Source organism: Chelonia mydas, chromosome 14 (genome assembly GCF_015237465.2).
Source record: "Chelonia mydas isolate rCheMyd1 chromosome 14, rCheMyd1.pri.v2, whole genome shotgun sequence".
Taxonomy (NCBI): Eukaryota; Metazoa; Chordata; order Testudines; family Cheloniidae; genus Chelonia; species Chelonia mydas.
In genome coordinates, this window is record NC_051254.2 from 23758605 (window position 1) to 23773083 (window position 14479).

The 14479-nt window shown below is 46.1% G+C and overlaps 2 non-coding genes across 2 annotated transcripts; one reads left to right on the plus strand and one right to left on the minus strand.

Annotated features, from left to right (window-relative positions):
* Window positions 1–2677: 2677 nt before the first annotated feature.
* Window positions 2678–2750, minus strand: TRNAK-UUU. Its single transcript has one exon. It is a non-coding gene; the product is annotated as a tRNA-Lys (tRNA).
* Window positions 2751–12769: 10019 nt separating this feature from the next.
* On the plus strand, window positions 12770–12841 carry TRNAQ-CUG. The gene has a single exon. It is a non-coding gene; the product is annotated as a tRNA-Gln (tRNA).
* Window positions 12842–14479: the final 1638 nt, after the last annotated feature.

Consider the following 14479-nt stretch of genomic DNA (forward strand, 5'->3'; position numbering starts at 1 on the left):
AACATGGGGGAACAGATCCTCATCTGGTGTAAATTGGCAGATCTGTGCTGTAGTCAGTGGTCCAAACTATTTATGGCTACATCTGCTCTTGTGTTAGCTACCTTCTGTCTCTCTCTCTGCCATGTTTTTAATTACAAGGGCTATTAATTTTTATGAACATAGGATCTTTGTTCCTTGAGTTCATCTTAATTCATCCAAAGTTCTACTCAAGATGGAAGAATCTCAGATGGTTTCAAGTTCAGGTTTGTTTCTATAAGCATGAGGGAGGAATCCAAACCAAAACCCAGATCCAAACATTGCCGCAAACTTTGGGAAAGATTGGAACCAAACTTCCATCTGAACTTGGCAGATGATCATCCACCACTAGAAGGGACTTAGCTTAAACCCAAACATTCCAGAACTTCCAGGAAGAATTAGAATTTGGAGTCTGGACCATATCTAGTGAGTGTCAAGACCATTGCTTGGGCAGTCAGACCGAGTGGTCAGAGCAAGAGTTGGCATCAGGAGTCAAGCCAAGGGTAATAGTGAGAGTCAGAATCGGGAGTTGAGCCAAGGGTCAGACCAGGAGTCATGGACCAGTAGCAGGGATCAGTAATGAGGCAGGAAGGCAGGAAAGCTGGGCTCAGGAGTTGGATGAGATGTCAGGATATGATGTAGCAGCCAGCCAGGAATTCACCCCATCGTACAGACAACTTCCCGTGCGTCTCTTTGGGTTTACCTGTGACCAATCAGAGGTTCCAGTGTTCTTCCAAACAGGGCATCCATCAGTCCAGGTTTGAGACTTGTGGGGTCATGACAGTAAGCACCCCAAAGTCAGATGATCTGACCACCGAAGTCTGTGATGCTGGCCTTGGAATCTTATAGGACTTCTAGTAGTTCTCCTTCCAACCATGGAGGGTGAACTTCAGCTCCTGCTGTGAGCCTTCGCAAATCCTCTGCATCATATTAACTCTATGGATCTCCATGTGACTGAGGCAGCACCTAGGCTTTGCACAAGTCCTCTGCACCAGGCAGATTTTGCACAGACAGGATTAGGTTTTCTTGCAGGTTTCTGCACATCTGATTCCAGGCCCGGACACAAATCAGAAGTGAAGAACAACCCACATTATCAGACCCTTTCTCAAATTTCTGCTCCCGCTGGGTTCTACTGTCAGGGAGGGAAGGGGCAGGTTGGTTCTCCCAGCCCCCCAGAACTTGTTTATCCATCCCTAACCCCATTCTTAGACGGGTGAAATCAAATTCTGTCCATCCCCTTGGCCCAAGCAACTCATTCTTCTCTGATCAGTGAGTATGAATCCACCACAGTCTCAGGCATCATGCGGGAAATACATCTGAGTGCCTCAACTGAGGAATTTCCATGATGTTTTTGCATGGATGTAAAAAAATGGCTCCATCACTCTGCCCTATGTAGGGCCTGGTCTTGTGAGGCTGAGGCCAATGGGAGCCACAGATGCTTTTCAGCCAAGGAGCACTTGGCATATCACCCATCAGGCCTAGGGATGGGCCCTGAACTCTGAATAATCCCTGAACTCTGTGTCTGGCCCTGTTCTCAGGAATGGACTACAGTCACAGCCCAGATTTGGGGGAATCTGGATCAGGATGAGGCCAACTTGCTCTCAGGCACCCTCCAATGAGCCCCTCAAACCATCAGCCTCTTGGGGTGTCTGTGACACAGTCTGATCATGGCTGCAGTCTCCGCTTGGCAGTGTTCTTCACTTATTGCAGCTAGTGAAAGCTTTTCCCTTGCCCTCAGAACTGGAGCCTTTATCGGTGCTTAATACAGAGCAGCTGCTGCAGCCCTTACTGAGCGGATATTTTTACTAAGAGCAATTATCAGGAAAGAAAGAGGAAGCAGCAGCCTCCCGGGAGCTCGCCTGAGCTGTTGCGGCCATTTGTATGGTTTGTTTGGACTGGGGCACTGCATGGTTTCCAAAGCACTAATCCTCTGTGTCTGAATGTCACTCTGATTTTAAAAATTGGCAGCCATCTGGAGCACTCCAACAGTCAATTATTCCCACTAAAGTCTCTGGGCTGGTGTGTCACCCGAGGAGGACTTCAGAGCAGAGACATACCGCAGGCATCACGGCGTAATGGGTAATTTTCTTTTTGAATACACTAATTTTTCTGTGTGAGGAGCTCCAGGTGAGCAGTCTGCAGCTACAGGACCGGATTCCCCACTTCCCATTTCTAGTTTTATGCAGGTGCAGCTCTCGTCAGTGGAATTAAGCCTCAGTAGATGGGAGTAATGAATGGGCTATCAAGCTCAGTGACAGCTGGGTGAGTGTTTGGCAGGCAGTGTAGAAACAGCATCGCAGAAGCCAGTTGGGGATGGTTACTAACTAGCTACTGAGCAGGCAGTCGTGCCAGGGGTCCGTGTTTGAGAAGCCAACAGCCTCTAAGTCTTCATTTTCTTAGTGTTGCTCAGTGCATATTAGTGTCTATTAAGTGCTCCCCTAAAATACGGTGATGGGACCAAAGCAGACCCCACCTTGGAAGCACTTGGACCCTGATCCACTCTTCACACCACAGTCCCATATTGCAGTGTACCATTAATTTTGTGCATTGCAGCCTCCAAAAGTCCCATTTCTTAGTAGATGGTTAACTTCTGCCTGAATCTAGAAGAAATCCACAGAGACCTTTTTAACTCCTGGTGTATGAAGTAGCTGGATAAGCTGATTACCTGACCAGGGACTTGAACCCTGGACCCTCAGATTAAAAGTCTGATGCTCTACCAACTGAGCTAGCCAGGCTTGGAAGATGCTGACCTCTTGAGAGCATGAGCAGCAATCTCACCAACATGCTATGTTTAGTGTCCTGGCACCGCTCTGTCTCCAGCTGCAGACACATGCTAGCTGGAATGTTAGCTAAAACAGAATGTTAGAGCAGGAACTGCCTTGCTGTGTGGACACTGGGGTCTGTCCAGTCCAATTCTCTGCTTCCAATGGATGCTTCAGAGGAAGATGCAAGAAAGACGATATGCATGGGAGAAATTTTTTCCTCAGCACAGACACTATGGTCCAGATCCTCAAAGGCATTTGGGCTCCTAATGTCTATTGAAATCAATGGGAGATAGGTGCCAAATACCTTTGAGGATCTAGGCCTTAATGATTGGTTTGTGTGCAGGGCCAGATTAAGGCATAGGCACTGTAGGTAAAGCCTGGGGCATGACACCAGTGGCCAGATTTACATAAGAGCTCAAGGTCCAGTTTTACAGGGCTCATGGCCCACAACAGGGCCCAGATTTTCAGAAGAGCTCAACACCTCGTGTGCTGTGTTGAAAATCTGGCTATTTATTTTAGTGCCTAAATAAAAGCTGAGCTCTTTTGAAAATCCAGACCCTGGACTCTTCAAATTACATCAGAAGCTCAGCTTACATTAAAAAAAAAAATTAAAAGTACGTTTCTAGGGATCACAGTTATAGAGGAAATCTTGAAAACAGGACCCAATAGCTGCCTGAGTCTGCAGTTAGCCCGAAACAATGTATCTGGGAAGTGACAACTGCGTCATCCAACTCAATAGGTTGTTAACTCCAATTCACACTGTTTAGGGGACCTGCCAACCCTACCCTCAAAAGTTTCTGTGACCCTCTCTAGATTAGTTTTCAGTTGTATTGTAATTCGAGCTAATGTATTGTCAGTAAAGGGCTTGTCCACACTGGGAAATTTACCAGCATAACTATGGAGTATAATTATACCAGTGTAACTCCCTGAGCAGGTACACTTAGGCTATGTCTACACTGGCACTTTCATTGCTAAAATTTTGTCATGTAGGGGTGTGAAAAAACACCCCCCTGAATGACAAAAGTTTTAGCAATGAAAAGTGAAGGTGTGGACAGCACTTCCTCGGTGGGAGCCACACTCCCCTTGATGAAGCTACTGCCCTTCGCTGGGGCTGGTTTTATTTTGTCACTGGGAGAGCTCTCTCCTGGTGATAAGGAGTTGTCACACAGTGCATCTGACAGTGGTGTGGCTGCAGCGGCGTAGCCTCGCCATAGTAAGGTGCGTTGTGTAGACATAGCCTTATTTTGGAATGAGAGTGCTTTTTTCTGGTTTAGCGTCTACCACTTCCAAAGTGACATAATTATACTGGTATAGCTATAATGATAAACTTCCCTGCATAGACAAATGTTGGATCATATTAAAGAAGTTCTGTATTAAAATCACAAATGAGTTTGATTCCCCATAGTTTAAATTCCAGGATATTACTAATTAAGAGGTCTCTTGGTTTTTGGTACTGTTTCTCTCCCTCTATGTGTTAAACTCGCAAGCTGCTAATTGCGTTAGTACATTCTAAGACAGAGTCTGTTCTCAAAGCAATTCTTTGTAATAACAACTACTCACACAGAGAGAGACTCAAAACAATACTCTGTAACAACAGAAACAGAACCCAGAGACTCCCGACCCTTTTGTTGTATTCATCTTGCTTTGTTAACAATTGTGATTAAAATAGAGATAGAGGATGTATGTGGATGGATGCTTGGTATGGATAATAACTGAATGATCAGGGAGGTGCCAGCCTAAGAATGCAGTGTCCATCGGCTGAAGAAGGCGTCAAGTGGAAATAACCAGAGGACCCCCGGAGGGCAGACTGGAATCCACCCAACAGCCTCAAGAATGGGAGAACCAAAGAACAAGATAACATCTGGCAGCACAGAGCTGTCAGGAATGTGCTATCTGCTGATTGATTCAGCAACAGCATGATGAAGCAATTCCCATAGACTGGCATAGGAAGAAATTCCTATAAAAATGGACTCTAGAAAGTGAGAACTTTGGGGTCTGATTCTGCTAACCAGCTTCCAGGAGCATCAGATGAGCATCTGACAAAGCCCTGCTCCCTCCTCATGTCCAGGCCACCTGGCCAGTGGCTTGGCATGAGCAACTCTAAGGCTGGTAACTATGATAACTACCTTGCAGAACGTGTGTGTGTGTGTATGAATGTGTGAATAAATATGAAATTGAATGGAATGTTATAGCTATAACTAACTGCTTACTATGGTTCTTTCTGTATTCACAATAAATGTGGTATTTTGCCTTTTTCCCTTTAATAAGATCCTGCTGGTTTTTATTTTATTGGTATAACAAGCAAAAAACCATGCTTCATATAAGAGAACTTTTACTTCTAAAACCACAACTTACACTAGAAAAAGCAATAACCATTGCTACCCAGATTGAGTCAGCTACAGCTGAAGCCAAAATAATGAGCATGGATCCAGGAGGCACAGTCCAGGCTGTGACTCCTTTGCAGAAAAGTTCACTATCGCTGCAGACAAACAATTACAAGAGAAAAACTAATGAAAAACCACCAAATCAGCAAATTCAAAATACAGTAAAAGCATGGTTTTGCTGTGGATCCCCACAACACCTTGGAAGCTACACAGGATGTCTGGCAAAAGTAACTCAGTGCAATCATTGCAAAAAGATTGGGCATTTTGCTAAAGTATGTTGCAGCAGCCAGTTCAACCAACAGGTGCATGCAGTTACAATACCAAATGTTACTGTGCTGAGCGTGCACAAAATCACTACTGCACATATTCCAGAACAAATAAAGTGCACAGTAAACGTTTCCGCCATACCCTCAGGCAAATCACACTATATTCAGCTAATGTTGGACACTGGCTCAGCAGTATCTATACTACCTGATTCCATCTATTTGTAAAAAGAAAAGGAGTACTTGTGGCACCTTATAGGCTATGCATCCGATGAAGTGAGCTGTAGCTCACGAAAGCTCATGCTCAAATAAACTGGTTAGTCTCTAAGGTGCCACAAGTACTCCTTTTCTTTTTACGAATACAGACTAACACGGCTGTTACTCTGAAACCCATCTATTTGTATTACTTTAAAGATGTGCCTCTTACTGAACCCAAGCTTCACTCAGGGTAGTTAATGGATGAATTGATCTTCCTCAGCAAAGCACTCTTGCGGTACACACACCAGTTTCAGCTGGGAGCTAACACCAGGTTGAGGAGCAACTCGGCTGTGCTTATGGGTTTCTGCATAAAGTTAAAATGCGGAATAATGTGATGCCTGTACGACAGAAATTACCATTTCAGTTAGGGAAGCTGTTTCAGAGGAACTTAGAAAACTTGTTCAAAAGGACATTATTGAAGAGATTAACTCCTTGGAATGGGTTTCACCTACAGTAGTGATGCAGAAGAAGGGTGGAGGCATTTGCCTTTGTATGGACTTAAGGGAGCCAAATAAAGTTATTTTGTGATTGACAGACATCCTCTTCCTCACATAGAAGAAGTATCTGCAGAACTCTGTGGAGCAAAGATGTTTTCTACTCTTGATTTGCAGAGCGCATACCACCAGGCTATGTTGCATGAAGATAGCAGAGACCTCACAGCATTTATTACACATAAGGGACTATTCCGTTTTAAACATGTTCCATATGGTCTCACATCAGTCCCAAGTGCCTTCCAAAAAATGATGTCATTGATTTTGAAGAATCAACATGGAGTTCAGTGCTATTTGGATGATATTATCGTGTTTGGAAATACTTCGGAGGAGCATGACAATAACCTGCAGTCTGTACCAAACTGCATCAGCAAAGCAGGCCTCAAACTCAATAGGTCCAAATGCAAATTTAGACAAACTGAACTCTCCTTTCTGGGGCATACAATTTCACAGGCTGGACTAAAATCTGATCCAGCTCATTTCCTGGCAATTAGAAATGCTCCTCCTCCAACAGATTTGCAAACATTACATTCCTTCTTGGGTCTTACTTCCTGGTATGCAAAATTCATTCCCAATTATGCTTCTGTCATTGAACCATTACGAGAATTACTATGGGGAAGTTCGACCTTAGCGTAGACAATGGATGCACAAGCTAGTTTCAAAATGGTGAAAGACTTGATTGTACATAGTCCAGTACGCAGAGCCAGTTTTGCATTCCTTCAAGTGGCGCACTGGGGTTACTGGCTGAACGCAGGAGATGGGCAATGGCTGACAAGCGTTTGGATTCCCCCGCCCTCCTGGGGGCAGCAGGGAGGCCCAGTGGAAGATCAGAGTCTGTGGTTAGAAGGCTGTGAGGCCCCAATGCCCCAGGTGTCCTCTGAACAGAGCATTGGCACATGGTGCTCTTCATTCACCAGGTTACATGAGGCTTTGAGCAGCACTTGCTTTGATAATACAGAGGAGCCTGGGAGACATAGCAGCAGGGGATCAATCAGTGCTCAGAGAGGCTGAGAATCTCCACTGGGGCTCTCTTTAGACAAGGTGGATTAATTTCAGCAGCCTGGAGTCCCTGACATGGGGCCCCCTCCCACATCCATTGAAGTCAATGGCAACTCCTTCCATTGGCTGCAGCAGGAATTGGGTCAGGTCCAGTGTGTGTATTGAATAACACACGGGGCAGTGCTGAGTTGGACTTCTGGGACTTTTTGTAGCATGGAAAATAGTGTTTAACAACATTTAGGTTTTTCAGATATGGGTTCTGGTTTGTAAAGAATGTACTGTTCCTCATGCAAGCTCTCCGGGGCAGAGGCTGAGCTGTGCGGGGCAGTGTGCTTCTGCAGCTCCACCACGGGTGTGATCCCCAGCTCTGCCATTACCTTGCTGTGTCTCTGTGCCGGTAACTTTTCATTGCTCTGTTCCATGGACTCCCTCTCTGTGAACTGGGGTGAAGATACCTTTGTAAAGTGCTTTGAGATCTGTGCACTAGAAGTGTTATTATTCCATTCACTGTAAAGAGCCGTGTTCTCTGGTGGCACCGCAGAAAAAAATCATAAATATCTGTAAGGTGGTTTGAGGGTGTAAAACACCCGGGACTTCAGCATTGTGACATGTCTAATCTGAGTGATGTGCAGGACACCGCGAGGCTGTTAAATCCAGCTGTCAGCCATCAGCTGGTAACAGCAGTAATTGGGGACAATGTCTGGATGGGTTTCTGCACACATAACCTGGGAAGGGAAGAAAATAGAGAGCCGAAAGGAGCAGCTGCAGCCACATGAGACTGGTTTCCACAGCTCCTAGTAGCTCAGCCATGGGGAGGTTCCCACTGGTTCATTTGTTTGCTGCACTGCTCTACAGGGAGGGTAGGAATCACACAGAGAGGCTCCAGTCTCTTCACTTCCTCTCCTCCCCCCATGCCTGCTCTCTATCCAATTCCCACCATTCATCCCTTCCATCCAGTTCCTCATTTACAGTCCAGCTCTACTCTGCCCCCTCCCCCCTCACTCCCTGTGTGTCTCAGAGTCCTGGCTGCTTACCGTAGTGACCAGACGAAGTTCCCCAAGCAGTAGAGCTCACCGAAGGAGACAGATGGCTCCCTTCCATCTCATCAGCCCTCCCCACTGCATCCTCAGCACTGCTAGCTCTCCGCCACTTATGCCTGTGCAAACTCCCCCCCACCCCACCCCCAAAGGCGATGGGGCTGCACAGGTGTCAGGAGGGTGGGATATTGGAGTGTGTAAGCTCCGCAGGGACATGTGAGAAGCATAAGCTGGACTTTCACACCCCAGATGAGTTGGCAGCCTGAGGAAGAAACCATCTTCTCTTTGTAAATGGAGCATGTTTGCTCTGCAGTCCCTGGTGGACAGTGAACATGGAGCCTTGTGCTACCATCACTCCAGATCACTCCTGAGAGGGGATCCACACCTCAAAGAAAAAAGCAAAACGTCTTGTCACTGAGACGCCCAGGCCATGTGGAGGGACACCAGGCAGAGAAAAGACTGGCTCCGCCTGGATCAACAGTTGCCTACAGATCATAAGGGGTCTGGTTACAGTCTTGGGTCTGGGCTGCAGAACAGCCAGTGCATTGACTGATGCTGGCCAGGGACATGCAATTACATGACAAGAGAACTGGGGTGCTAGGCACAGTATTTACAAGCTGCTCTACATCTGCCCCCTTCAATGCTCTAGTCATCACCTTCCCTTCTCATTGCTGAACTGAATAGATACAGCTCGATTCTCCTTCCTCTTCCTTTAGCCCAGTCCTGACTCGAGGTTCAAATGGACCCAGCACAGCCAGGGAACTGTAGGCCAAGGGGACTTGCTTTGAGGCCTCACTCTGTGATTAATCCAGCACTCCCCTCTCCTTGCTGCATTCTTGTCTTCCTTGAGGAATGGGATGCTGCAGGAATGGGATGTGGCACCGCTCTGCTTTCTCCAGCGACGGGGAGGGAGGCTTGTTCACAGAACACACCGTGCTCTCACTCCTCGCGCCACTTAGCATTTCTAAAGGCTCCGCTTTCAAGTTGTCACATAGAGACATGGGAAGCCCAGACTGCGTCGGAGAGAAGTGAGGCTGCAGCAGGTGCTGGCTCTCCTTTGGGATGGGAGGTGATAGCTAGAGCTGCGAGGGGTTTCAGGAGTCTGAGGGTATGCAGCTTCCGTCTGCTGCTGTGGAAATGACAGTGGTCTGCAGAGCTGGTCAACAGCCTGTCTACTCCAGCATCCTGTCACCAAGAATGGCCAGTGCTTATGCAGCAGCAGGTGTAAGCCCCACATGTTGCAATATTGTCTCATGGTTAGAAATTTCCTCCTGACTCCAGTTTCCAGAGGTCATCGGCTCCAGCCACTGTTGCAATTCGCAGTCCCAGTGGCAAGCCCAAGGAGCGAACAGTCCATGAAACTAAACTACCCTCTTTAGGCAGAGATGATCCCTGCAGACACATTGAATGGCAGTGGGGGGAAGCTGCGCAGTCTTGCCTGTGTGATATCTGTTCCGAGGCTATCAGGCACTTTGTGCCAGTGCTAAGTTCACTTAAAACAAAAGGACATCTTCAGGCCAATGCACCCAAACCACCATGTAACTGTATGCTTAGCGTCCTGGTCTGATTGTTTAGCTTAGGTTCTTATCTGCCCCCCTAATCACCCTAGTATCTGACACCCCACACCCCTGTGAGGTAGGGGAGGGACATTACCCCCATTTTGCAAATGCACAGAGAGAGTGTGTGACTTGCTCAAGGTGACAGAGAAAGATTGTGGTGGAGCAGGGACATGATCCCAGGTCATCCAAATCCTACAGTAGTGACCTAAACCCCAGGCCATCCTGCCTCACTAGCATGTATGCCCATGCCCACGCTGTTTGCCTGTCATGCAAGCTACATTGATTATTATATGGTTTCAGAGTAGCAGCCATGTTAGTCTGTATCCTCAAAAAGAAAAGGAGTACTTGTGGCACCTTAGAGACTAAGCAATTTATTTGAGCATAAGCTTTCGTGAGCTACAGCTCACTTCATGGGATGCAGTGAGCTGTAGCTCACGAAAGCTTATGCTCAAATAAATTGGTTAGTCTCCAAGGTGCCACAAGTACTCCTTTTTATTGATTATATAAACTTTCATTATGATCAGCTGTCCCGTGCGCTCTCTGTGTAATAGGCTGAGCTCTGCTAGTTTGTGTCATGAGAACTTGCTTCTCAGTTTCTCCTTTTCATCTTTGGGCTCGGTGACCTTATCAACATTTCATCCATGCCCCCTGGCAAGCTGCAAAGAGAGAGCGATCTCTGTACACAGCTCACCCACTCAACTCATTTGTTCCAAAACTGAGCTGCCTTCAAAGGGTCTCATCGTCTGATTTCCTTGTCTGCCTTCAGGAGAGCTATTCAATCAAACCAGAGAGATGCCACAGCATTTTCTCAAAGCAAATGTGTCAGGAAGATTCCAAGGTTGTCTCAAGACAGTGGTGAAATATCAAATACCCATTATTATTTATATGTCGACAGTTCCAAGGTAACTAGCTGGCTTTAGCTGCTCTGTTGAAGGAGGGGCAGACAACAGCAAGGAAAAGCCCAAAGAGCTACCTTTTGGGAACCATTCAGATTCCATACAAAACTGAGGAGAAATAAACACAACATGTACTTACCTGTAAAAGAGCCCAGGGAACTGCAAACAGACCCAGATGTGGAGATCACCAGAGTCCAAACTCCATTCACCCAAGGCTCTGGGGTTAGTTATGTCCCAGACGGATATGCGGCTAGACTGAGGTTCAGAGCTTAGAAGCTTCAGGGTCCAGTTACCTGGAGCCCCTCAGCATGGCATGGCTGCCCCCAGGGTGGAGCTAATCTGCAAACACGCCCCTGCAAAGCATGGATTCCTTTCTGCCACTCTGACACAGAGCAGAATTTACCCTGTTGGCTCAATGGGCTTAGTCGCAGCACTAAATAGTACATAAGGTGAGTAAGGGTTGCAGAACTGGACCCCTTGGGAGCTCAGCTCCACAGGGAGGGAGTCAATAAGCTCTGCAGAATGGCATCTCCTGGTTTTCCAGTGATCCTAAAAAAAACCCTGGACCTGTGAGGAAAGGGGGTTTCCCTGCACAGAGCAGGACAAACAAGCATTTGGGCCTGCCTCGCCAGGGTTTCTTGATCTCACCAGAACATAGGCATTGTCAGACTGGCTCAGGCCCAGCTAGCCAAGCCAACACCCTCTTCTCTGAAAGTGGCCAGCACCAGAAGCTTCAGAGGAAAGTGTAAGAAACCCTGCAGTAGGCAGAGGTGGGAAAATCTGTCCCTAGGGGAGTCTCTTTCTAAACCTGTTTAGTCAGAGATTGGGAGTGTTAAATAGCTCTCCTGTTACCATTGGCTCTCCTCACTCTCTGGGTTTTCTTGTTACCCATAAATCTCAATGTGCAATATGAAATAAAACCTCTGGAGTGCAGATCTGGGTGAATAATTCACAGTAAGTCATTTATTTGGCACATTGTTCTTCTTCTCCTGTTCACAATTTGTCCATGGACAGATTGTGATTTTCTCACATTGATGATATTGCTCACCGTAGAATTTCTGTGAACAGGTCTTGGGCTGTCGTTTGTTTGCAAGCTCTTAGCTGAGAACAATCCACATTCAAAATTCGAGCCATTTTGATTTGGGCATAGGTCACAGGGTATGTTTCTGCATCCTATGTCTATGCAGTTGTTCTTCATCTTTGCTCTGTCCTCTGTCTGTGTGGGTGACTCTTGTTCAGTGTCTCCAAGCACTCCTGCTTAGTGCATCTTCCAACTTGACATCTTCTTCATGTCCTCCTTCGGTGTCTTAAACCACCTTTCGTTGGATCTTCTTTAGAATCTTTGGCCCGTGACTACCAGATCTTGTACTCTCTGGCCAACATATCCCGTGTGTCATCATCTCACATGACCCAGCCATGTCAGTAGATACTCCCTCAACTTTTCTGTGATGGAGGCTAATCCATCATTACATCATTTCAGTAGCCTATCAGTTCTCATCTTACCCAGCATCTACCAGAACATTTTCATTTTGGCAGTGTGAGGTAGTTGTTCTTGTCTCTTCCATATTGGCCAGCATCTGACCCTTACATCGTGGCTGACCTAAACATGGTCTTATACACTTTGCTCTTTAGTTTACTTGGCATATTTTTATTGCAAAGAACTCCCATCAACCATCTCCATTTACAATACGTGCACTTCATGTGGCTCCTACCATCCACATTCCTGTCATAGCTCAATGCTGAATGAGGTATTTGAATTGTTGCACAGGCTTTAAAACTATACCATCTAATTTTACTAGCTTTTCATGATCCCTCTCTACAAAGCATTGAATGTATTCCATCTGTGATCAGCTGATATGAAAGCATTTCCTTCTAATGCAGCCCTCCCTTGTTCTAGGTCCCTTTCCTGTTTGTATTTATCTCCATGGCACAACATAATGTCATCGGCATAAGCATACTCCATGGATTCTCTCTTCTAACCTCCTGTGTCACGGTGTCTGTTACAATCACAAATAAAAACGGAGTTAGGACTCGTGCTTGATGTAGAGCGGCCTTCACAGTGAATAGCTCATGATCGCCACAGCTCCTTCTTAGCACAAGGAGGTTCCATGGTGTAATGGTTAGCACTCTGGACTCTGAATCCAGTGATCCGAGTTCAAATCTCGGTGGAACCTGTTCCTTTGGGGGTTGGACTAGATGACCTCAGGAGGTCCCTTCCGGCCCTGATATTCTATGATTCACTGTTGAACTATCCTTGTGCATGTCTGTGAGAGTTTGAATATATGTCTTCAGCAGATTGTCTCCGCAGGCACCACCCTATCAATTTTCAAGGGACTCTGTCCACAAACACTAAATGCAATTCCTTTTTCTCCCTATACCTTTCCTGCAATATTCAGCTTGCAAACACCATCCATAGTTGACCTTCCTGGCATAAACCGGAATTGGTTGTAACTGACTTGATGCTCCAGTTCCTCTTCTTAAAATGTGCTGTTTTGGTGAATGTTCCAGCCAGGAATCTCCTTTGCCAGAATAGCCCTGGAAACCAAACCCATAAAGGGCACAGATGCATGAGATCGTAAGCTGCTTGGGGTCAGGGAGCATCTTGTTCTGTGTTTGTACAGCACCCAGCACAATGAGGTCCTAGGCTTTGAGGAGGGCTGCAGAGCACTACTGCAATAAAAATAATAAATGAGCATTTGAAACAAAGCCATCAAACACATCTAATATAGCTCCATCTGTAGCTGAGAAGCAGACTGTTCCTAGAAAGGAAGACTTGTTCAGTGGTAAGGGTATACCCTGGGGCTCAGGAGATCCAGGTTTGATTCTTTCCTCCACCACATACTCCCTGTATGACCTTTGCTAAGTCACTCAGGCTCAGGTTTATAAAGGTATTTAGGAGCCTAACTTCAGTTGATTTCAATGGGAGTTAGGCACCAAAATATATTGAAAGATCTGATCCTTAGTCTCTAAGGCCCAGATTTTTAAAGGCATTTAGTTGCTGCACTCCTATTTGATTTAGGAGCTGTTGACTGTTGATGGAATTTAGACTCCTAAGTGCATGCATCCCCTTTGAAAATGAGATTTAGCCTCCTCAACCAGGTAGGTGTTGTGACGCTGAGCACAGCAGTGTCCAGACAGCTTTAAAAATCTGGGCCTCTCTGACTCCATCTCCGCTCTGTACAATGGGGCTAACAGCACAGCCCTTCCTTGCAGGGGTATTGGGAGGGTAAGTACATTAAAGATGGTGAGGTGCTCAGGAAATGGGAGCAGGGATCCGATAAGCCCCTCAGATAGATTCAAGGCTTGTTTCCTTTTGCCAGCTCACCTTTAAATTTGCATAGAGAAAGGCTCAGAGGATGAGAGGCCCTGGAAAGTTGGGCTGTGATTTAGCAAAGCACTTAAGCACATACCTAGCTTTAAGCACTGGCTAAAGTCCAACCCTGTTCAGCAGAGCAGTTAAGCATGTGCTTAACTGAACTGGAGCCTGAGCAGTGACTAGAATGCAGTTCAATAGCTCGCTGTCAAGGCTAATTCCCCACTGTAAGGACATTGAATGATTTTAAACTGATGTGCATGAATGACTAGGTCCCCTTTGCTTTAATCTTCATGACCATATAAAAAGTGTCATTGGTATAATAGAATGACAGCATAATAGTTAATAGAATGAATATTCAGAGCACAATGCCTTTTTGTCCAAATGTTGCTTTATAGACAAGAGAAGAGAGCAGGGTTTCCCTTGTGCATATATAGACTGTTTCACACAGTCCCTCCAAGGAACTCAAACCAGATTCAAAGAGGAAAGAACAAAAAGG